At 43.1% G+C, this 23866-nt stretch overlaps 1 long non-coding RNA gene across 2 annotated transcripts; it reads right to left on the bottom strand.

The window, feature by feature from the left end:
* Positions 1–133: 133 nt before the first annotated feature.
* On the bottom strand, positions 134–23581 carry LOC102548743 (uncharacterized). 2 transcript variants are annotated; one of them, XR_015686125.1, is made up of 4 exons: positions 23317–23581; positions 22565–22682; positions 11625–11741; positions 134–409 (listed from the first exon to the last, which is right to left on the bottom strand). It is a non-coding gene; the product is annotated as an uncharacterized LOC102548743 (long non-coding RNA). The 2 variants fall into 2 exon arrangements; XR_015686126.1 differs by lacking the exons at positions 22565–22682; positions 23317–23581 and adding an exon at positions 11892–12050.
* Between the last annotated feature and the right edge of the window lie 285 nt (positions 23582–23866).

Here is a 23866-nt window from a genome sequence, read left to right as displayed (position 1 = left end):
CAGAGGCAGGAGAGTTGTACTGCAAGGCCTGGTGGACTCTGGAATAAGGTCAAGGGCCTATAAGGATAGTTAGGGAAAGCCTGTCTCAAAACAACAGTTTTTGGGGAGGGGGGAGATAAGCCACGTGGTGAAGTACTTGCCCAAGTACAGGATTTAAGTTCTAACCAGAAAAGTGGTAAGCCCAGACCCCAACATCAGCTCTGCTCTTGTTGATGGTACGGAGCGCTTTCTTGGTGAGTCTTGACAAATGTCTTCCTTTGATCCGCAACTGTGCCATTAACTTTAAAGTGCTTGGTACTTTGAGAAGCCAAAGGGGGAAAGGTCTGCAGGCACATATCTGGCTCCAGCTGTCATTAAACCTCTGAAAAGTTCTGTTCTCTCTCCGCACTGGAGATAATTGTGCTTTGTCCTGCGTGGGTGGGAAATTTCAATAAGTAAATATAAACTAATGCAAATATCAAGTATTCAGTGACATTGCAAAAATGAATTCACACATCCTCAGCTCAGCCACGATCTTTCCATTCGTCTACAGGAAAGTAAGTAGATAGATATAGATGCAGATATCTATATTAATATCTTGGTTAGTATATGTGTGACTTGCATGAAGACTAATAGTAGTCTATATTTTAAATTACATAAAATACATAATTTATTTTTAAGCTACAAAGATCATGTTTTTTAAAAAAAATCTATATAAATCTATGTAAATAATGAAGCCAATGTTAAGAAATTAATAACTTGTCTTAGGTGATATGCAGCTTTCATGTGAACTCAGGATTCTCAAAGCTCCGACCCCTGTAGATGTCTCTTTACCTATGATCTATTTCTTTTGAATTGGCCAAGAAACTCCACAGAGTACATTGTTTCAGAACAGAGCATTGCTAGTTTGAACAAACATGAAAACTCACCTAGCTTAGTTAAAGAAACCACACTTGAAATATTATTAAAACAACATGTATGATAGATATACAAGCGAAACAAATGAGAAAAAACGCATCTAAAATGCGCTGAGTCCGAGGGAGCTCTGTCGCTTGGGGGCGGAAAGGGGGGGGTTCAGGAAGTTCAACATGGAGAGTTTTCACAGCTTCAGCCTGAGTCCTGCACTCCCCTGTCTGCTGCCTCTCATTCATTCAGCTCCTCTACTGCTCACTCTTGTCAAGGATCTCAACAAGTTTCCTGCTGTCGAACCCAATGGGTTCTGGTAACCTCCCCTTGTGTCGTGTCCTGGTCACCTCCCCTTGTCCTCTCTCAGGGTCTTCCTTCCCAGCTTTATGACATCACAGTCGTGTGGGTTTCACTTCCTTGGAGACTCTGTTGTGCCTTATTCTGCGTATGGAGGACACGTCTTACCCCTTCCCTAGCATGGAATGATGTGTGCCTATCGGTGACATGGACTTGTAATTCCTTCACAGCAATAAATGGAGGGTTGGTTGGTCCCCAGAAAGATCTCCAGCAGCACAAAGGAAACTAGATGAAAAACTCAAAAGGCACAAAACTGACACAATACTAAAGCCAAGCCAGAGCTGTGCTGGCTGGTCCCTACCAGCTGCTGAGAACTGACTGGTGATCTCTGTGGTGGATTTGGTGGCATTCTCTATTAAACTGCTGGAAGCTGAACAGGCTCAGAGAAAGTAGAGGTAGCTAGAACCCATGCATCAGAACCTCGTTTCTTTAGAAAAGTCAGCAAGCAGACTGTTGGATCTGAAATATAAGTGATTGTGCTTGTAAGACATTTAAGAAGGGCAGGAAAGACAGCAAAGCAGTGAAAATCAGAAGACCTAAGACTCAGAACTTTGCAAAATGAAAGGTATTTAGCTGTAACTTTATGTGTGCATAGCACAGAGTAAAGAGAGAAAATCTTTAAGGTATCACAGTAAATATGGGGAAAAGACCAAGTTCCTGAAAGCACTCGAAAAAAAAATCAACCTGATTGGGTTGTTTGATTTCTTGCTTGTTAGTGAAATGAACACTTCTCAGAAGGTGAAATAAAAAGCGGGAAGACCTGAGAAGGTGGTGAACCTCACTACTCCCCCAGAGACATGTCAGTCAAACTACACTGAGATTCTGTCTTACCTCAGTCAACGTGGCAATTGTTCAGGACTCTGTGGTCGCCTTTGCATCCCTTTTCTATAGCTGGGCTGCCTTGTCTGGCCTTAGTGGGAGAGGATGCTCTTAGGCCTGATATAAGGGGGAGGTGGAACCCATGGGAGAGCCTCCCCAAGGCTGTGAGGATCGGGCTGTGAAGAGAGGAGGGTGGGGGGTTGGAATCACGCTGTGAAGTGAATAAAGAAGAGGGAAGAAGACAAATAACAAATACTGGCAGTAACGTGGACAAAATGGAACTCATACACTGCTGCTGGTGGGAGTGTGAACTCTCCCAACCTTCACAGAAGTCAGTGTGGCAGCTTCTCAAGAAGCGAGGCATAGAGCTTTCCTGTGACTAAGCATCCCTGGTATTTGCCCAGAGGACTCCACGTCAGTCTGTCATGGAGGAATCAATGCACACTGCAACACTTCGAGATGGCTAAGCTATGGACCCAACTCCACTGTCTAGTAATTGAGGAGTGGATAAGGGATGTGTGGCGTATGCACAGCAGAATGGTTTTCAGCCATGAAGAACAGAGGTAGATCATTTTCAAGCAAATGGATGCAACTGGAGACAACCACACTAAGCTAATTAAGCCATTCTAAGGAAGACAAATGTCGTATGCTTGCTCTCAGCTGTGCTTTCTACTTAAGAGTGAAAGTGAAACTGTCTGAAGAGACAAAAGAGGCTAAAGAGAGAGGAGGGGAAGGGAAGGGGCGTGGAGGGACTATGTTCAATAACCATACTATGAAAACTTAAAAAAGAAATTAAAAATTAAGACCAATATGAAATGGAGCAAGCCATTGACCACAGAAGGAGAAGATGGCTTAACATTGGAAATTATAGTATAAAGAGGAGAGGGAAAAGTGTCTGGGTAGAGTTTATAGCTATCAGAAATAGGCTTCAAAATCAAAATATGCTTCAAAACTTAAAAGCTAAATGCAAACCTTTCTATTCAAAACTCTGAGAGAATTCATTATCACCAGGCTTGCACTAAGGAATAATTATCAACAGCAGAGTTAAAACTGTGTCATATAGGAAGAATATAAATAGAAGAGAACACGAAATGGAAAATACAGATTTACGACTGGATGAAGGGAAAAATGTAAAACGGAACTGTAAAACAATAAGATCAAGTAGTCGATTATGAGTGAAGTCAACTCAAGTTAAAGTCTGGCAAATAAGTGAAATCTATCCTTAGCACGTGAATCAGAAGTGTATATGATTCAGTCTCTATGGAAACCACTAAAAATAGTGAAAAACTATTATGAAAAAGGTACTAGAAGAAAAACTGAATAATTTAAGTTAAACTAAAATAAGTCATGGAAATAGGAAAATTTAAGCATATATTATTCATAAAAGTAGAAAATAACATTAGTGAATGTTAATTGTCCAGTCTACTTAAAAATCAAAACTTGCCATATTTAAAAAAAACATGCACTGAAAATTTGAAGAGTACCATATGGAGCATAAATATATCTTGATCATAACTTATGTAATATACATTCCATCAGTTCTATATGGGCTAAAGATTTAACTGAAATGCCATAGTTTGTAGAAAAGAATTAAGTTCATTTTTTCATAAGAATGAATTAGGAAACATGCCCCAACCAGTATGCACAAATTATGTTTACTTTGTGAAATTTAATTAACTAGACACTCATGACTTTCACATTTGCAAACATATTCTTCAATATCCTGTAGAAACAGAGGAAGTAAGGAGTTAAGGCATTTCATTCTAAATGGGCAAACTGTCTCCACACAGCTAATATAGCCAGATAGCACAAGAAAGCGTAGAAGGTGAGCATCGCTGGGATGAGGATAGTAATCCAGGGAGTGAGTGTTTGGTCTTCTAAGTCTCAGCTTTGAGCCTTGTCATCTACTGTCCTAGTAGGCTGAGAAGCCAAGCAGTACCTTTTCTTGTCTTAGCGATATCCTAGACTTTATGCCTAATCCCTGTCTTTCTTATTGCTTTTCAGTTAGGAGAAGGAGGGCCCTGTCTCCCCTTCAGAGCTGCAGTCATTTACTACAGCCCCTCAGTGCCCACCAACAAAGTGACAAGCCTGGAAATCCGGTGAAGTTAGGCTGCGAGCTCAATGGTTAGAACCTGGTGAAGTTAGGTTGCAATCGACCTTTCTAGGAGTCTGGAGAGGTGACTCGGTGGTTAAAAGCACATACTGCGGGTTGGGGATTTAGCTCAGTGGTAGAGCGCTTGCCTAGGAAGCGCAAGGCCCTGGGTTCGGTCCCCAGCTCCGAAAAAAAGAACCAAAAAAAAAAAAAAAGCACATACTGCTCTTGCAGAGGACCCTGGGTTTGGTTACCAGCACCCACATTAGGTGCCTCACAAGTAACTCTAGTTCCAGAGGAACTAAGGTCCTCTTGTGGTTTCTGTAAACATCAGCACGCACATGGTGCACATAAATTCAAGCAAACACACACATAGACAAATCTGTTGAGTGTGGAAAGATGCAAGAGAGAAGCCAAGAGAGAGGTGGTTTAATGGGAACACAGATCCAGTTAGAAATTTAGAAATGATGAGCAGTAGAGGGAGTGTGGTTTTTTTTTTTTGTTTGTTTGTTTTTTGTTTTGTTTTTGGTCAGCCAACTAAAGTGACATAGCAGAAAACTGCCTTCTAAAGCCCCAAGCTCAGGGTTCTCAGTGAAAGCTGTCCCAGACTTCATTAGTGCAACCTCTTCTTACTCTGAACAGAGCTGATTGCAGGAGCTCATGGCTTCCCAAGGTGCAGAAAATATGGAGTATCCGTAGGCCCTAAACAAGTCACCTATACCACCCCTTCTAAGACAGGGGACACTGTGGAAGAGGGTTAGGAACATAAGAGTTCAACAGTAGGCCGGTACAACTACTGTATTCCTTAACTCAATTAACTGTAGTTGCCTACACTGGGCCCATGCAAGACTGCCCCATCAAGTCTCGCCTATACAAGTCAGCCAAGGAGAGGGGGAGGCTCATGAGACTTGAAACTATGTCTATAGATTCTTGGAGAGGGAGAAATCATTGTAGATCTGCTGCTAAGCTGACTGGACTCCAACAGAGAGCTCAAAACTCACAGTCCCACAGATGGTTCAGGTTAGTCTTGGTGGGTCACGAAACCAAATAGATATGAACATGAGTGAGAGGTTTGCGAGCGGCGGTGAGTGTGGACAGGGAGATGGGATGAGGAGTGTAATGTGTGATACTCACATATGTAATTTTGTAAAAGCAGTAACAGCAAAAATACTTTAAAAAAAAGGAGGAGGACTAGTTATCTAGGCTCTCCCTTGGGCGCCTTCCTCCCCTTCTGCTTGTATGTCTGTGTTTCTTAGACGCCTGCTCTAGAGAGAGCTAAACTCCCAAGCAGAGATTTACCGTCACCTTAAAGGGAACCCATGGCCCTGCTAGGACGATTACTAATGGTGTTAAGGGCCAAGGTTCCTCCCATAGAGCACAAGGCAACACTCGGAGCTGGCATCAATAAATACAGGGATTTAAAACACATGGTGGATGGGGTCAAGGCTACATCTTCATCCCAGCCAGAAACATTACGAAATGCTTTTCCAGTGTTTGCGCTGACTCTGAAAAGTTACTGGCCAAAGAGCTCGAGTGTCTGCTGTGTTGGGTGGTCAGTGCTGTCACCTTTGGATACTCAGTGCCACAGTGCTCTAAGACAAACATAGCTTCATTGTCGAGCTCCCAGGGATGGGTGGGAAAGGCCTGAGTCCCCAGAGAGCTCTGTTCACCTCTCCCACACAGTATTCCACAAGGAATCCACTCTGACATTCTCACTAAAGCAGCTTAGCCCAGATTCCTAACATCTGCCCAGCTGTGTGGTCACCATGACCTCTGGATGCCAGTCAGATGGGAAAGTGAAAGGCTACGTGACCTTAAGATAAACAAAGCAAGATGGAGGTAATAGCAAATATTTACCCTAGGAGCTGCATTTGAACTTTGCTCTTGGGTGGAGGTCCAAGTTTGCTAGCACAACCTGACCCTAGCAACCTTGCCCTCGGCTCCGTTTTTGAGATACTCGTGTTGCACAGGTTTCTCACAAGCGCAGTCCGAATCAACAAGTGTTCTTGTGACCCCAGAACTTGCTATTTAGGACTCCTCTAAAAGAAGCCCTAGTGTATCCCTCGGGCAAGTTGGTCATAATTTTGCCTTTGCTGGTTTGGACAGAATCCATTTAGATGCTTTAGCTCTGATGCTCATAATTTAGAAGGATGCGGCAAATGAGAACGGGTCAAGAACATTATAAACCTTGGGAAACTCACACTGTGAGTTGATATGAAGTACAACCCATCTTCTTGATTCATGCAACATGGTGCTGTTTTACTTTGGCTGAGAAGTAGGTAGGATTATCATAACAACAATTATTAGAAAGGAAGGGGAAGGGGGAAGGAGATGGGAAGAGACTAGGAGACAAGACAAAACCAGGATGTGGCTGGTGGGGAAGGAGACAACAAGAGGGGCAGGGAGACAAAAGAATTAAAATGAGGAGGAAGAGGAGGAGGAGGTGAGGAGGAGGAGGAGTGCTGGTGAGATGTTAATCATTTCTCATGGATTATTATGTGTGATAACCTCGTCTTAAAGGTGAGCAGTACATTCCATATTTTCAGAGGGAAGGAAAACTCAGGTCTGGAGAGATTTGATAACTTCCCCCAGGTAGTGTATCCAGGAGCAGTGGGGCTGGGCTGGGCCCAGCAGGACAACAGGACTCCAGACATATGCAAACACTGTGGATTTTCTGTTGTCTGTGATTATGCAGGGTGCCACAGTAAGGAGGGCCCATTGACCCATATTAATGGATTGACAGTGGACAAATTGTTAATAATATGTAGACACCTTTGTCACCTATACCGAAAAGAGGGAGACTCAGTACTCAGAACCCTCAGCCAAAAGGATTTTTTTTCTTTTTTCTTTTGGAGCTGGGGACCGAACCCAGGGCCTTGCGCTTGCTAGACAAGTGCTCTACCACCGAGCTAAATCCCCAACCCCAATAGGATTATTTTTGTTCACTAGTTTTATTGTTGTTCTTCTTGTTGTAAACTTACAGGATAGTATATAAGGCTTCAGATACTGTCTTCTATACACTGAATACACTGTACACTATACACAGTCTGAAGGAATTGAAATTCACATCCTGATTCACAATGTACCCCATCAAGTAGTCTATTTGCTTAATAGCTTGTACAATCAAATGTTTGAATCTAGGTTGCAATGAGTTCTGATGCGAATTCTGTCATTGTTTGGCCAGATCTCCTTACTAGAGTCCCTCAGGACATTTGAGTCCTCTCTTACACATAATGGATAATGGCAGATTTGGGCTTGCTTGGTCCTGCAGCCGGATAAAAGGTAAACACAACTCAACCACCATTCAAACAGAAAAGAGAGTTAATCACCAACCTGCTACCAAGTCTCTTGGCACAGTGAAGGAGAGAGGTACTCTTGGTGCATTAAGCACAGGGGACTTGACTTACTTAGACTGGTGGAGAACACAGAGGGAGCAGTGGGGGCAGCTGGAGGAAGGAGGGACGTGGCCACACAATCCATGATTCTGAATACAGAAGCTAGATCTGGTGGCACAGGTCTACAACCCCAGCTAAGTGAGAGGCTAAGGCAGGAGGATCACAAGGAGTTCAAAGCCAGTCTACTTTGTGTAATTCTATCTCAAAAATAAAGAGTAGATGGAGGGGTCGAGGTGTAGTTCCAAGCCTTGAGGTCCTGAATTCATCCTCGTGTCTGGGGAGAAAAGATGAATTAAAGCAAGAGGCGAACAAAGATGACCAGGTGACCCAATGTGGCATTTGGGACATTAGAACTCTGGTGGACTTTTTAGTTTTATCTTTTGAATGGTTTGTTTTTTTGATGTACTATTTGCAGAGCGAAGGGCAGAGTATTCAGTTAATAACTTGTTGGCCTTCTATGTGTTTATATAGTTGGAAGCTTGGCACAGTCCCATGAGACTAATCATGTTTACAGTGGGGTGAAAAGTCCAGGGCTGAGACCTTGGCTTCTGCCCTGGATCCTAGAGGGTGAGGGAGTCACAGGCTAAATCAGTGAGCATGGACATTGGTGAACCTGGTGAAGGAAAACCCGGGGCTGGAGTGGGGGAAGCAGAGTGTGGAGGGAGGGTGCAGAGGGTGTATGTTGTGTTGAATGTGGCATTTGGGACATTTGCAATCACTATGTGGAGGAGGGCTGCTTGGGCCATGAGCTAGGCCAAGTGAACAGTGAACGATCATAGTAATGGGTGCTGATGAGGCTGAGGTGGGTGAAGGTTGACCCAAAGAAGAGAATGATGAAATAAGACTTGTAGTTGCCAGCTACATGGAGAGAAGGAGCCTCGAGGAGGGAAGTGAAGGTTAGATGCCTATGGTGCTGAAGATAGAGATGCCAATGGACGCCAGCTACAGGGACCAGTTTCCTACAGGAACCAGTTTCTCTTCCTGCATCCTTGCTCCTGAGTCAGGTCTACAAGAGTCTCAGTCAGACATTCTAACCTGAGGTAGATCTGAAAAATACCCCAGAGCCCCCCATAAGGCCCACATACAAATGTTGCTATGGCGTCTCAAGTTCCTGCAGCCCAAGCAGGAAGGCCATTCCTCTTGAATGGAGGCTCTGGGAGGGTCTCAAACCTCAGATTTCTGTTTCCTCTCCAAGTTCCCCAAGGCCATCAGCTCTTCATTTCTGAGTGGCCAAGGTCACTTTCCTGCTAGGCAAATTGAATAAGTAGAACACAACCAAAGGAAGGGCAAAAGGGCCCACTGAGATCCTCAGGGACGTTAATGGCAGCAACCACTGGGTGGCCATCTGTTTGGGATTTTTGCTGCCTGATGTCGTTTTTTTCACAAGAGCCCTGTAAGGTGAAAGTTCCCACTTTCCCTAGGTAGGACAAGGTCATGGTATGAGCAAAAGGAGTCAGAATGTACCTGCAGCTTCCTGTGGTGCAGCCAACCCTTCCGCTTGCTTCACTGTGCTGCATGCAAACTGTGTAAGTCGTAAGTAGAGCTTCCAGGGTTACTGTGTGCTAATGTGTCAGACCATGGGCTGATGTGTCTCAACACATGGACTTTACCTTTAAAAAGCTGGGTATGCTAGTGTGTGGGCAGCACTAGAAACTATGGTGCATGCAGGCAGATGAGAGACGATTAACTAAGAATGCAAATGATTTCAGAGTGTGGTAATTCTATGGAGGAAATCAGGAGAGGTGACAAAAAGTGACCAAGTCCAGGGTCTATCCATGATTGCATTAGAAAGTCTGCGATCAACTCAACGTATCCACCTGCTTGCTCCAGACTTCATGCATGTCCTGGTTCAGCTTTATTAGTGCCGAGGCTGATTTGGTGTGTTAGCACATGTGTGCTGTGCTGTCTAAGGACCTGGAGTTTTCTCCCTAGTTGTAATTGCCACATGGATAAGTGGATTTATTTCTAAGACCAGGTAAATAGTTTCATGGCAGACAGAACTGACTTGCGATGTGAATGCAAGGTAATAACAATTGAATGTGTTGACTGCAGTAACTTCCCAGCTCCCACATCATGAAGACCTTCCAAGACCTACCAGATATGAGGTACTGCCTACAATGAACATTTTTACCTAAAACGTGAGCTTGGAGGCTAAGATCCAATGGCAACATAGTAAAAGTAGATAGAGATGGTTCAAAAGTGAGAGGCAGGCAGACAGACAGACAGACAAACAAAGACTAACAAGGGGTGCACATGGAGGATCCACAGATTGTATGGGTCTAACTAATAAACTGAAGGAGGCTCGGTGGACAGATGATGCCCCCGGAGTCGCCATGACAGAAGGTAAGAAGAGGTGAGTTCCTGCATGACCTCAGATTTTAATCCCCCAAGGAACTCAGTGGAAATGATTTATTCTTTCTGAGACTCATGAAAGAAAATGAAAGAAGGGAAGAGGCAGGAAAAGGCAGGGAAGAGAAAGAGAACAAGCAGGTAAAGAAGGAAAGGGACAGGAAAAGGAAGGGAGGGGAGAAGAGGAAGGGAGGGGAGAAGAGGAAGGGAGGGGAGAAGAGGAAGGGAGGGGAGAAGAGGAAGGGAGGGGAGAAGAGGAAGGGAGGGGAGAAGAGGAAGGGAGGGGAGAAGAGGAAGGGAGGGGAGAAGAGGAAGGGAGGGGAGAAGAGGAAGGGAGGGGAGAAGAGGAAGGGAGGGGAGAAGAGGAAGGGAGGGGAGAAGAGGAAGGGAGGGGAGAAGAGGAAGGGAGGGGACAGACAAAGAAAGAAGCAGCAAATAGACAAGAAATGAGAATAAATTAAAAAGAAGTCAAAAGGAAACAGCAGAGAGAAAAGAGAAGAAAAATGGATGACTTTCTCACAGGACAGTGATTCCTTGACTTGGTTGGGAGGAATCTGGTTTGAGTGGGCTGACCCCTGAGCATTAGAGGGAATCCCTGGGGTGACAGTGACTGGCAGAAGCTCCCAACTTTAGGAAACTCCATCATTTCCTGGGACTAGAAACCTCCCTGATGGGCCAGACTGGGAAGATGGGCCCTAGTTCACCTGCCAAAGAGCCCACTCCTGTAGGTGAAGGTAAGGGGCATTGGCCGGTGGGATTTGGGGCTTTATCAAGGGCAAAGCCTACTCATCTTCTTCAAGGGGTTCAAGCCTAGAAAAGCCCCTTCAATGGGGAGAGACCTGTCCATTTCTCAGAGGAGTGCACCTGCCTTGGTGTGGATTGGGTCCTAGGACTTGGACATCTAAGACTATTGCAGTTAGAGTCTGTGAGCAGACTCTCAGAGCTGACAGAGCACTTCCCTCCCTGCCTTGCCATTGTCCTGGGAAGGGGACACCCAAGGACAGTGAGAGTGCTATGAGGTACCCACATGCTCTAGGACCTGATTACAACAAAGACCACCCAAGAGAAGGGAGTCCTGCACCTCGTTTGGACACCTAGGACCTTGCATGTTGGGGTAGGCTAGAGTAAGCTCAGCATCCAGGCCCAGGGATCCGCTCCAGCCTCAGTGTGGCCCCAGCAAGGCCTTGCCTCCAGTGCCCCTCAGAGCTGGACTCAGCTTCCTTATGGAGACATTTGCATCAGAATGGAATGTGCTAGATGCTCTTGCTTGCCCTCACCTAGAAGATCAGGGGCAAAGTCACCCAGATCTGTTCTCCCTTATGTCGTCCATCTTGGGACCTTATACACTGTTCTTCCCCCATGCTGTCTTCGTGGATCTGACATCTCCCTTTAAGCCCTCTTTAATGTAAACTCACTGTGGTCCTACAACCGTCTGGATGTCTCAGTGCCTCCCTGTAGGCTGACAAGGGTGTCCTTGGGTATGAGCCATCCCCAGGCATTCCACAGTGCCATGCTGACCCCATCTGTCATGGGCTGCTTGCCTTGAGAGAAGCTTCTGAATATGCCTCCTGCTGGCTTTCACCGGGACCTCTAGGTCCTCACTGATGCTGATCTCTCCTGCTTTTCTGAGCTTGGCCAATCAACGTGCCTCTGAGGTCTTGAAGTTGAGTCTCCTGAGCCATTTTAATACTTAACACATAATGTCTTATCTCCTTCTTAAGACTTACCATTTTTATCTGCTAACTGCCCATAGCGCACATGTATGGCACATTAAAGGGACCCGACCATGCCTTGGAACGTTTCAAATTAAGGAATGAAGCTCCGTCTTAAGACACTGAGAATATCTGTAAAAGAAAGAAAACAACACAGATGAGAACAGAAGTTAATAAAACAGAAAATAGTACCCTAGAGAGGATAAACAAAAGTAAAGTTGTTTTGAGAAGGCTAAGAAAAATGATGGCCAGCAGCTGGGCTCAGGGCAGGATCATGGAGACCTCTTGATGCTGTTTCATCCAAACGCCAACCAGATGTAGGGCTTCATTTGTGAAAACACGCCTGAAATCCCTGAAAGACATTCCACACAGAGGAACCTGCTGCTTCATTAACATTTGCTTTAGCGCTCCTCCTCGGCAGGCTCCAGAATCCCCGGAAGGAGAGAAAAAAAGGGGGCGGGGCGGGAGAGAAAGAAGGGGGCGGGGCGAGGTGGGGCGGGGTTACGGAGGAGTGGAAGGAGAGGTAGGAGAAGGAATGAGGGGGAGGCGGCTGGGAGGAGGGAGAAGGACAGGTAACTAGTACAGTGGGAGTGGGAACAGGAGTGGTGTAGGGACAAGTGAAGACTACCTACCCTTTATGGATTCGGAGATCTCAAGTGATTTGGAAGACAGAGCTCTGTCCTCAATGACTTTGGGTCACAAGAGAGGAAACAAGGAAGACAGGAACATCCCCAGCAGCTAAAGATATTCAGGGACCCTGCTAGTGAAAAGGGGAGCAGGGGTACAGTATGCAAGCGTGGTCCTTTCTCTCCCACTTTTTAAAAACTTGCTATGTTTTGAAGCTTTTAGAATGTGTTTGCGTATGTATTTCTGTGTGTTTATGTGTGTAAGGATGCACAGACATGCACACAAGTGTAGAAGCCAGAGGCCAGGAAAGTGACTCAGTCACTTTCCACCTGACTTTTATGAGACAGTCAGTCAATAAGCTGAAGCTCACTGGGTCAGCCCTGAGTGCCCATGCTGGACCCAGCTCTCTCTGAAGGGACCCTTGACTGATGGCGCTGGCTTTCCAGCCTGTGTTTCCAAAGTTCATATTACAGGAAAACAGACATACGGTGAAATAAAGAATCTTATTATTTTTTCTTTAAAATATTTAGTGTGTGTGTGTGTGTGTGTGTGTGTGTGTGTGTGTGTGTGTGTGTGTGTGTGTAGTCGTTTTTCTACTTCAACCTGTCTGTGAGCTCTAGGAGTTGAAATCAGGTAGCCGGCATAGTTTAGCAAGTGCCTTTACCTGCTCAGTCATCTTGCCCCACCCATCTCTACTCCCCACCCCACCCCCATCTTAGTTTTTGCTAAGTATACAAGTTAGTAGTGTTACTTATATTTACACTGTTGGACTTCCAATCTCCAAAACATTTTTCCCTGGAAAGAAAAACTCTATGTCTATTAAACCAGCCTCAGTCCTCCCTACTCTGCCTCCCCTCCCTTCCACTTTCTGTGTCTGCTACTTTGATGGTTATAATCATTTCAGTTTGGTAGAATCACTGTACCTGCATATGCATGTGTGCACATGTATGTACCTTTACCTGGCATCGTGTCCTCGGTTATTCTGATTATTACTGATTGATAAGCATCATCCCAGTTTCACATTTTCAGCTATAGCCCTGACAACTAAAACTAAAAGCCACCATTGCTGTTCCCAACTGATGAGAGGTTTCTCCCTCTCCCTCTCCCTCTCCCTCTCCCTCTCCCTCTCCCTCTCCTCCCTCTCCCTCTCCCTCTCCCTCTCCCTCTCCCTCTCCCTCTCCCTCTCCCTCTCCTCCCTCTCCCTCTCTCCCCTCTCCCTCTCCCTCTCCCTCTCTCTCTCCCTCTCCCTCTCCTCCCTCTCCCTCTCTCTCTCCCTCTCCTTCTCCCTCTCCCTCTCCTCCCTCTCCTCCCTTTCCCTCTCCCTCTCCTTCTCCCTCCCCCTCCCTCTCCTTTTTCATGTGTTTGCCTTGGAGTCTCTACATTCTGAAAATTCACAGACTTGAAGTTTAGGTTCCACCTGAGATAAGCTAAGTAGTTTGATGCTCTAAACACCTATTTTGGCAGTCACTTAGGGAAGGAAGCACAGGGCCAAACCTGCTGGGTCTGGCGTGCTGGACCATGGACATGATGCAGAACTCAGTCCAAGAGGAGTCTTAGTTGTTCTGAGACCAAAATTTAGGTCTTGTGCTATTTTAGGTCTAAGTAATCCTCAGCTTTCTCATGGATTGTATAATGTTTTATTTGAAGGTGTGTTGTTTCAAAGAATAAGCTGGAGAACATGTAACACACGCAGCACATGTAACACATGCAGCACATGTACCACACGAAGCACATGTGTAGATGGATGGCTGTTATGGCTGAGCATACGTTTATATGTTTCTGAGGTTAAGCTCCAAACCGTAACAAGACTCCAGTCTGGGAACTGAGGATGTTTAAAGCTCCATATCCTTTTACATGGCTCTCCTAGGTAACTCCATATTTTGTTTTATTTTTATTACTTTTCAAAAAGCACCTTTATTCATCAACAATAATGCAATTTAGAATTATAACAAACCGTGAAAAACAGAAGCACACACATTGCTCAGTGCTTTCAAATTCCTGGCGGGTTATTCTTTGAGATTAGGGACAATAAATTATTGTTTCCAGGTATTCTCAGAGTTTTCAAAATTAGGGTGTTTTACACACACTTCTAACAACCTTCACACTCTATAATTTGAATAGCAAAAATTCTTGTTTAAAGAATAAAATGTACTAAGTTCAGTGAAGGACTCCATCCTGCTGGGATATTCAATGAAAGCATAATTTTCACTTGTTTATATTAATAAATGTATACACTGTAGGATGAGAGCCACATACAAAGGAGAGCAGGTGTGGACTTTTCCCTGAGATTAGGAGTCCGTGGAACTATTATACTTTCTAATTCTATTGCACTACCGATTTTGTGATTCGCTTTTCTTTAGAGCAAAATACTGTTCCATTTTGAGTATGTGCTTGACTTTGATTCTTCACGCATTGATAGATAAGCCAGCTGATTCCACTTTGCTATAACGAATAAAGCAATAATAAGTGGGGTATGAATATCTCTGTAATAGTAAGGTATGGAGTACATGGAATTCTCCGGGTTTATGCCCGAGTGGAGTAGCTATTCATTCTGGTAGCTCTGTTTTTAATGCATTGAAGGACCTCCACACTGATTTCCATACTGTATTAATTCATATTATACCAGCAATAAATCCCCACATCCTCTCCGACATGGTTGTCAGACTTCTTGATGGTACCGTTCTGACTGGGATGAAGTTTTAGTTGTTATTCTCCCTCCTTTCCTCCCTCCCTCTTTGTCTCTCTTTTTATGTGATTTTGGTATCAGAATAATACTGCTTTCATGATTGATTTTGTAGTGTTCCTTGTTGCATGATTTATTTTATGTGTCTGGCCCTGTAAAACCCCTATGTCAGCTGCCTCTTGGAATTCTGGGGATGGGAGAGGCTTATAAAAAAAGCCAGCAGAGTCTGACAGTAGGGAATAGGATCCAGGGGTAGCAGAGAAGAAGTTCTAGAAGACAGAAACAGGGTCAGAGAGCAGAGTAAGAAGAGAAGACAGTTGGTGACAGCTGAGCCAGGAGAAGCTGAGCTGAACCAGAGAAGATAGTGTTGGAATACAGTTAGGAGGAGAACGTACAAACAACCACAAAGTAGCATATCTATCTGTCTGTCTGTCTATCTATCTATCTATCTATCTATCTATCTATCTATCTATCTATCTATCTCTATACATCTATCTATCTATCTATCTATCTATCTATCTATCTATCTATCTATATCTATACATCTATATCTCTATCTATCTATCTATATCTATACATCTATATCTCTATCTATCTGTCTATCCATCTATCTGTCTATCTATCTATCTATCTATCTATCTATCTATCTATATCTATACATCTATATCTCTATCTATCTATCTGTCTATCCATCTATCTATCTGTCTGTCTATCTATCTATCTATCTATCTATCTATCTATCTATCTATATCTATACATCTCTATCTCTATCTCTATCTATCTATATCTATACATCTCTATCTCTATCTCTATCTATACATCTATATCTCTATCTATCTATCTATATCTATACATCTCTATCTCTATGTATATCTATACATCTATATCTCATCTATCTATCTATCTATCTATCTATCTATCTATCTATCTATCTATGAAATAAAAGTTCCTTCACTTTGTGTGTTGTGGAACAAATTAAAAATAATTAGGATGAGTTCTTCTGTGAAAGTTTGATAGAATCCATCATTGAATCTACCCAGTCTTGAGCTTCTCTTTGAGGGAAGACACTTGATTATAGCTTCAACCTCATTGAATGTAATAGGTCTCTTTATGTTATTTATGTCTTCTGGTTCAATTTGGTAGACAATATGCACTTACGAATTCATCTGTGTCTTCTAGTTTTTCCAGCATTTTAGAGAATAAGTCGAAAATGTAATCTTTAACAATGTCCTGTGCTCATTGGAATGGAATCCAGAGTAATAATATCCTTTGATTTCCAAGTTTGTCAGATTGTCTAAGAGTTTGTTGACCCTAATAACTTTTTCAGAACCCTAACCTTTTGTTGGTTTTCTGAGTTGTCCTTTCAATCTCTCATTCAATCCATTATTTCATGCCATCTGTTGGAGCTGTGCCTGGTCGCTTGAAAGGGGCTTGGAATGCATCATTTGGTTATTTATTACTTTTTTTGAGATATTTGTAGATTTATTTATTTTTATTGTATGTGTATGGGTGTTTTGCCTGAATTTATCAGTGCACCATCTGTATACAGTGCCTTCAGAGGCCAGAAGAGGCAGTAGGGTCTTCTGGAACTGGAGTTCCAGATGTTTGTAAGCTGTTATATGGTTGTTGAGAATTGAATCTGGAAAAACAGTGCTCTCAACCACTGGGCCTTCTCTCTAGCCCCTCTCAGAGTTTTTAGTGTATTTATTGCTATAACGTTTCCTTTTAGGAGAGCCTTCACTGAAACCCAGAGGTTCGGGCAGGCTGTGTTCTCATTCTCATTTGTCTTTACGAATTTTTAAATTTCCATTCTGGTTTCTTATATGACCCACTATTCACTCAAAATGTATTGTTTAATCTCCAAGGAATTTTGTGATTTCTGTGTTTATTCTTGTTAGTAATTTATATTGTATTCCATTGTGATATGGTTTATGGAATTTCTGCAAATTTTTGTATTTGTCGAGATTCATTTGTGTCCTATGATATAGCCAGTTTGAAGAAATTTACACATGAAGCTGAAAGGAAAAAAATGTGGATTCCCTATCTGTTGGGTAGAATATTCTGTGTATATACCCAGTTGACCAATAGCTTATTTTAGCTCTGAAGTTTCTTTACTTGTTTTAAGTTTGGAAGATCTATCAAAACATAAAAGTGGAATATTTAAGTCTCTACTATTATTGTATAAGATACATGTGGCCCAGTAGTGTTTGTTTTATAAAATTAGGGACTCCACCATTGTGTGCACAGATGTTGAAGACATATGTTAAATTTCTACTTTTCAAATCTGAATATTCTACCCCACAGATATGAAATATACATCGTTGCCTAGCTTCACACATCCTTTTTATCTCTTCTAATTAGGTTAAATTTAAGGCTTACTTTATCTGATATAAAGATAGTTATCCCTGCTTGTTTTCAATTTCTATTTGCTTGATAGTTTGTCTTCTATCTTTTGATATTGTTTTTTTTTTTTTTTTTGGTTTGGTTTGATTTTTGTTTTTTGTTTTCTCTTTTGGTTAAGTGTGTTACTTGCTGACAACATAGGGTTGGTTCTAGTGTTTTAAATGCAATCTATTAGTCTTTATTTTTTAGTGGTAAATTGGGGTCATTTATATTTAAAGTTGTTATGAAAAGGGATTTCTATATTTATGGACTTTCCTATAAATATGTTTGAGGCTGTTCTGTTTGGGCAAATTATTGGTATTTATTTTCCCTTTCTCATATTAGTTTTGAGGGCCCACTAATTTACCATCTTGGTCAAGATTTTTCTTTCCCAGGTTCAATTTGACAACATGTTTTTTTCATTGGGTATGCACGTTCATGTACCCTGGTGAAGGAGACCACCTTTCTTTTTCTTCCCTATAGAGAATTCCATTAAGAATTTACCTCAGACTTGGCTTGGTTGTTGTTGTGAATTACATTAACTTGTGTCTGTGTTGAAGTGTCCTTACTTTTTCATCAAATTTGAAAATTCATTTAGCTAGGTATGGCTCAGTTATTTCCTTTCAGAGATTGAAATATTTCATTCCATGTTTTTCTGTTTTTTTTCTGGTTGCTGATGAACAGCCTGAAGCAATTTTTAATATTTCTGCCCTTGTATGTGAGTTAATCATTTTCTTGTGTTGCTTTTAGGATTATTTCTTTGTTATGTATGCCTGCCATTCTACTATGATATGTTGTCAAGTTTATTCTCTGGTTATATCTATTTAGATTTACATCCCTCTTGTGTTTGTGTATCGCTTTCTTCTTCTAGGTTTGGGAGGCTTTCTGCTATAGTTTCATGAAGTTTTGTTCCGTTTGGTTTTATCTTTGTTTCTTTTTCAAATCATTTGTCTTCAGGCTTGGATTCTTGAATGTTATCTCAGACTCCACAGAAGCATACCCATCCTTCTATGTTTCTCTGTACATGTCTGTTTGTAGTCTTGTCTTGATTCTGCCCCATCCCTGAAGCTTCCTCTTCTGCTTGTCTGTTAATTCTTGGTCCTGTCTGTTAATGATGATCCTTAATGCGGTTTTCATTTGAAGGACCATTTCTTTCATTTCAAGTGTTTCTGTTTGGTTCATTTTCCACGTTTCCTCTCCTTGCTCCCTTTCCCTTTTGATTTTCCTCCAATTGACTAGCCATTTCTTTCATTTTGGAGACTGTCACATGGAGATCTTTGATAGATTCTTGACTTGTGTATCTATTTATTGGATTCTTCTATCTGATTATTATTTCCCTTTAAAAGTAAGATGAATTATTTCCCAGATATTTTATCTCTGTACTTTATTCCTTCTTGGTTGAGGGTCACAGGGTCTCAGGGTCACAAGGCTCCTTGTGATGGTTGTATCATAAACTCCATTTCTTTGACATGTTTTATGCAACTGTTGGAGTGAATTTGCCTTTCAGCTCTGACTTCCTCTTTTACTGGGTCTGTTTGGATGTTTTGTTTTTGGTGACTGTTTCTAGAGGGATATCTGCATGCTGTTAATCTGGAGACTGGGCAAACAAATGGAGTTGGCGAAGTGATCTCGACTATTTGCTAAATGGGGCTGCCAGTTTAGCAACCAGTTGGAGTGAAAATGGTGGTCACTTCTTGGATTTTTTTTTACTCACTGGGGATAGAATGCCAAACACCAGACCCTCCAAATTCTATGTATTGTCTGAGAGCTGTGGTTAGAGTCACAGGCCCAAACTAATTCCTAGGACCCCCAAAAATATTGATTCCCAGTCCTGAACTGTAACCTCAAAAGTCAAAACCCCAGACCCCCACTGACCTTTAAGATCACTAACCCAAAGGCTGAATATCTCCAGTCACCTGTGACACTGGAGTTCTTGTTATGTCCCTGTACTGACCTCTGAAGCTACCAGGGCCTGAGAGATAGTCTCACAGGACTCCCATTTCCCTGTAGAGCTGGGAGTTGCAGTACTAAGGTACTTTTCAGACCTACTAGAACAGAAGGCATCTCTCTCATGGTGCTCTTTGGTTCCATAGACATTGGCAGCCTTGTGGCAGGAATCTCTCTAACCCATAACTAATCAATTTGAAAAAAAAGCTATTTAACTTTGATAAGCGATTTTTTAAAAAATAATCACAGTTGTAAGCTGACTTGGGGAAATGGATAATGCAGTTGTCGAGCCTTTGCTCATCTAAGGGAAGCTGGGAAAGCAGATGGGGCAGCTACCTCCTCTGAATGTATCAGTGTTCAACCACCATGAGGAAACACAGGACAATAAACGTGAAGGAAGAAGGAAATGTTTGTTACTGGGAAATTTTCCAGAGGTTTCAGTCTTGGGACTTTGATGACCCAGTACACATGTGCACAATGAGGGAATACAGAGACACAGAGACAGAAAGAGGGAGAAAAGGAAAAGATGGAGAGGGAGTATGAATGAGAGGAGGGGCCAGAAACAAGACAATCCCCATGGATATACTCCTTAAGTTCCCACTCCCTTCAATAATCTTCCACCCCCCCTTAGTTTCCAAGGCACCCCAATATCACATCAAAGGGATCCTGTTAATGGGATAATTCACTGATGATCAGAGTCCTCATGACCATCGAATCAGTTCTCCAAATACTATCTACCAACATTGCTGCATAGGAGGCCAGCCCTCTAACACATACACCCTGGGAGGAACATTTCAGCTTCAACCACCATACCTTGTCTGCTTGGGGAGGTAGGGGGGTGAGGGGATGAGAAAGACATCCAGGCCAAGGACAGGAACACTGGCCAAGGGGCAGCCAAGACAAAGACTCCTGGTGTCCATGCTGACTTTCATCTTGGGATGTACTTCCCAGCGGTCCATGGTCTTTAATGCTCTAATATCTCCTCCAGTACAAGTTCCTCTTCTCCAACTAGGATGACTTTTTAGATGCATCACTTATAACCAGAACCTTCCAATGTCAGAGAACTTAAGACATTGTGTTGCAGGCCTTTCTGCTTGTTTTCCTCACTCATTACTAAAGTATAATTTCCTTCAAGTCAGTCTCTAAGTCTGATTTGTCACTGCTTACCAAGAGCCTGTCACAGAGTCTATCCCGGAAGAAACAGAAATGTGTGATGTCAGAATAGACAGCTCTACAATGGTGGGCCCTACCACTCAGCTCTGAAAATACAAAGAAATGTTGGCTGGAAACAAAGCTCTCAAGGCTTGACCTTGAACTGACAACTTTAGGTCCAATCGGCCGGCCCTAGGGCCCCAATCCCTACAACCTACCACTGCTGACTTCCACTTCTATTTAGAACATTCCCAGTGGGACTCAGTGTCATGCTGATAAGCCTATCAGAACCTCCTGTGAGCGCTATTGTACACCTCAATCCCCTGGATGTCTAGACTGAACCAGTGCTCCTGACTCCTCCCACTCTAGGATGGTTTATGCCAGCGCCATGACTGAACTCCACCTGTTGACCTGACTAACAGGATCTGGGAGAGGCCGGACATCCATGTGCCAAAGAGATCTCCAATAGCACATTTCCCGCGAGCACATGCAAGTAACCTCAAAGCAAGCCTGTGTCCTGTCTTCCCAGAGCGAGAATCCTTTATTTTCCAGACTTCTTCTTGAATCTTTGACAAAAAGCCCTCGGAGACCAAACAGGAGTTTTAATATTCTCTGTGTTATGTCTACCAGAAGGTTGAAAAGGTTGTTTGCTAAAAATACAGACTACCTGTTTCTTGTCCTTTAATTCAAGGGTCCTCATGGTGGATTATCAGCTCCTTATCAAGCATGGACACTGTAGGTAATTTTTACAGGAATTGTGGAAAGTGTGGCCTATTTTATGCAAGACAGTTGGTTGTAACAAATATTAAGGCTGAGAAATCACATTTCTGTAAAATTCGGGTATCTAAATGAGTGTAAACTGTAACCTTAAACGTATCATGTTCTCAATTATCCATTCTAATCGCCCACCAGTTTGTGTGTTTTACTGACTTCCCGTGTCCATCACCCACCATGTGATTCCAATATAAGTTACTCTTGATTTCATAGGTTGATTACTTTGCCTAGGATGTTGGCCTTGCAGCAGATTTAAAATAGCAGTCTTGTAATATGATCAGGTGTGAACATCTGGGAAATATTTTAAGTTTCTAATTGTTAGTGGTTATGCAAATAATTTGTAGTCAATGTAGTCAAAGCCAAGATCCCCATTCTTGTTTGCATTCTTTTTGTATTTCACAGCAGCCTACTAACATTCGACTGAAGAAGTTTTGCCCTGAGCAATTGAGAAAGGACATACCTTGGGGAAGGAATCAAGCTTGAATAACTGTCCAAGAAAGAAACTGCAATTTGAGTCTCTTGATTGCTGCTTGAAACTTTATCCCAAACAAAACAAAATGCTGCATGTGTGCGTACACACACACACACACACACACACACACACACCCCAGCAACAGTAGCTTCCATAGGAAGAAGAATGACATTAAGCACGATTAGAGAATTCTGACTTTTAGATCAGAGAGATGCCTGATTCCTTTTCAGTCAGTAGCCCTTGTATTCTCAAGACTGAGCAGTAGGAACTAAAGTTTGTTGGAGGAGCACACACAGACCCAGACTTACACCACTGTGATGATCAGGATCCTGTCACATTGGAACAATTATGAGGAAATCAAAGACCAGGAGAAAAGCAAGAGCTTGAACAGTAAAGAATAGGAGGTAACAGGACAGGAACACCCCTAAGGCCACTCCTGGAGGTGTTGGTTTCTCGCATATTGTCAACATCACCTCAGAGTATCTGACCATGGGATACTCTTAAGACTATAGCATATTGATTAAACATTGATTAATAGCAATAAAGTATTCTTCTGCATATCAAGTAGTCAGCACTGATGAAGGTCTAAGCTCATCCTCATTGGGTGGTTCGGAGGACTGGTCCCCATCTGGGTGGATGGAAATGCCTTGGTTCATCTCCCTATGTGGAGTCAGACCCCATTGGTCACCTGGTTCATCTCCCTATGTGGAGTCAGACCCCATTGGTCAGGGTGAGACACATACCACGTGGTATTGGTCTGCCTTCAGAGAGCTCCCTTAAAGAGTCATTCTCACCCCACAGTTTCCCAACTTCCCTCCCTACAGTCCTCTCTGGTTTAAGATCGCCCCACCCTCACAATACTCAGCCAATCCTTTCCCTGACAGCTCCCAGTGTTGAATGGGTAAGCACTCATCTTACCACTACAGTGAATGTTGTGGCAGCAGCCGGCATTGACTCCGCTTGTATCAGGCAATGTGGACCTTGGCTCTGTAGCACAGAGTGCAGGGGACAAAATGCTGGGTATGGATCCTGAGACCTGAAGGGTGGAGCGAGATCAAGAGAAAGGTGGTCATTCTGGATCACACTGCCTGTTTCTTACTGTTATTTAAACACGCCAGATTATAAATATTGATTTTCAATTTTTAAGAGATACTTATAGGGCCACATAAGGTTCTAAGAGATAATACAGCAAGGTCTCCATTATCCCACAGTGACAGCATCTTGCATAAGAACAGTGTATTGGCATAGCCAGAAGAGTGACCTCAATGCACCCATAGCCCTATTTAGGCCTCCCTAGTTTTGCATATTCATCTTATGTGCGAGTGTGTAAGTGTATCGATAGAAATCTGTTGCATGTCATTGTTCAAACTGACCACAAAGGTCTGGTGTTAACATGCATAATTGCGTATCTCTCAAAGGTATGCACAAATGAAAGCTAAGAGGCACAGAGCAAGGCTCTGTCGTGGCTAGCAGATGAACAGGCTGACTGTGCTCCATCAAACCCCACAGATTTATTATCTCCTCCAGTGAGGGTGCTAAGCGATGGGCCTTCAGCGTGTGCTTAGGTCTCGAGAAAGGAGTTTTTATGTATGAAATGAGTTGCCTTTGTTAAAGGAATCCCAAGAAACCATCTTACGTCTACCACATAAGGACACAGCTAGAAACACTACCAATGAAACAGGAAGCAGGCTGTCGGTAGACACCAAATTTGCTGGCGCCTTCGTCTTGGACTTCCCGCCAAAGAAACTTATTAAAGCTTTAGTTGCTGGTGAGCCTCTTGGATTGTTGTGTCTTTTGTCACAACAGCCTGATCAAACTAGCACATCATACAGCAAAGCCTCTCTCCCAGCTAGGACACTTGGAGTTAGGGAGAGGATCAAATAGTCACCCTGCCTCTCAATACTTTAAAAGTAGAGTACCAGTAAGAGACATACTGGGTTAGCCAATGGATCACACCTCTCATCAGAACCTTTGATGTGTCACAGTCTGTGCTTTGCTTATGACATCATTTGTCTTTCCACACTGTCTCCAGATGTCCAAACTGGCAGTGAGGCCCCGCAGTGCCTAAAAGCTACCCGGAGGCTACCTGGTCCTGTGGGGTAGGTGGAGACTCTGAGAGCCATGCTGGTTCATCTCGCAGGTTCAGCAGAGGGTCTCCCATGGCTCCCGCATGTGCTCTCATTTCCTTCTACACCCTAAGGGGAAATAAAGCATGCTTTG

This window comes from Rattus norvegicus, chromosome 4 (genome assembly GCF_021556685.1).
Source record: "Rattus norvegicus strain SHRSP/BbbUtx chromosome 4, alternate assembly SHRSP_T2T, whole genome shotgun sequence".
NCBI lineage: Eukaryota > Metazoa > Chordata > Mammalia > Rodentia > Muridae > Rattus > Rattus norvegicus.
This window is presented reverse-complemented; position numbering and strand designations above follow the sequence as displayed.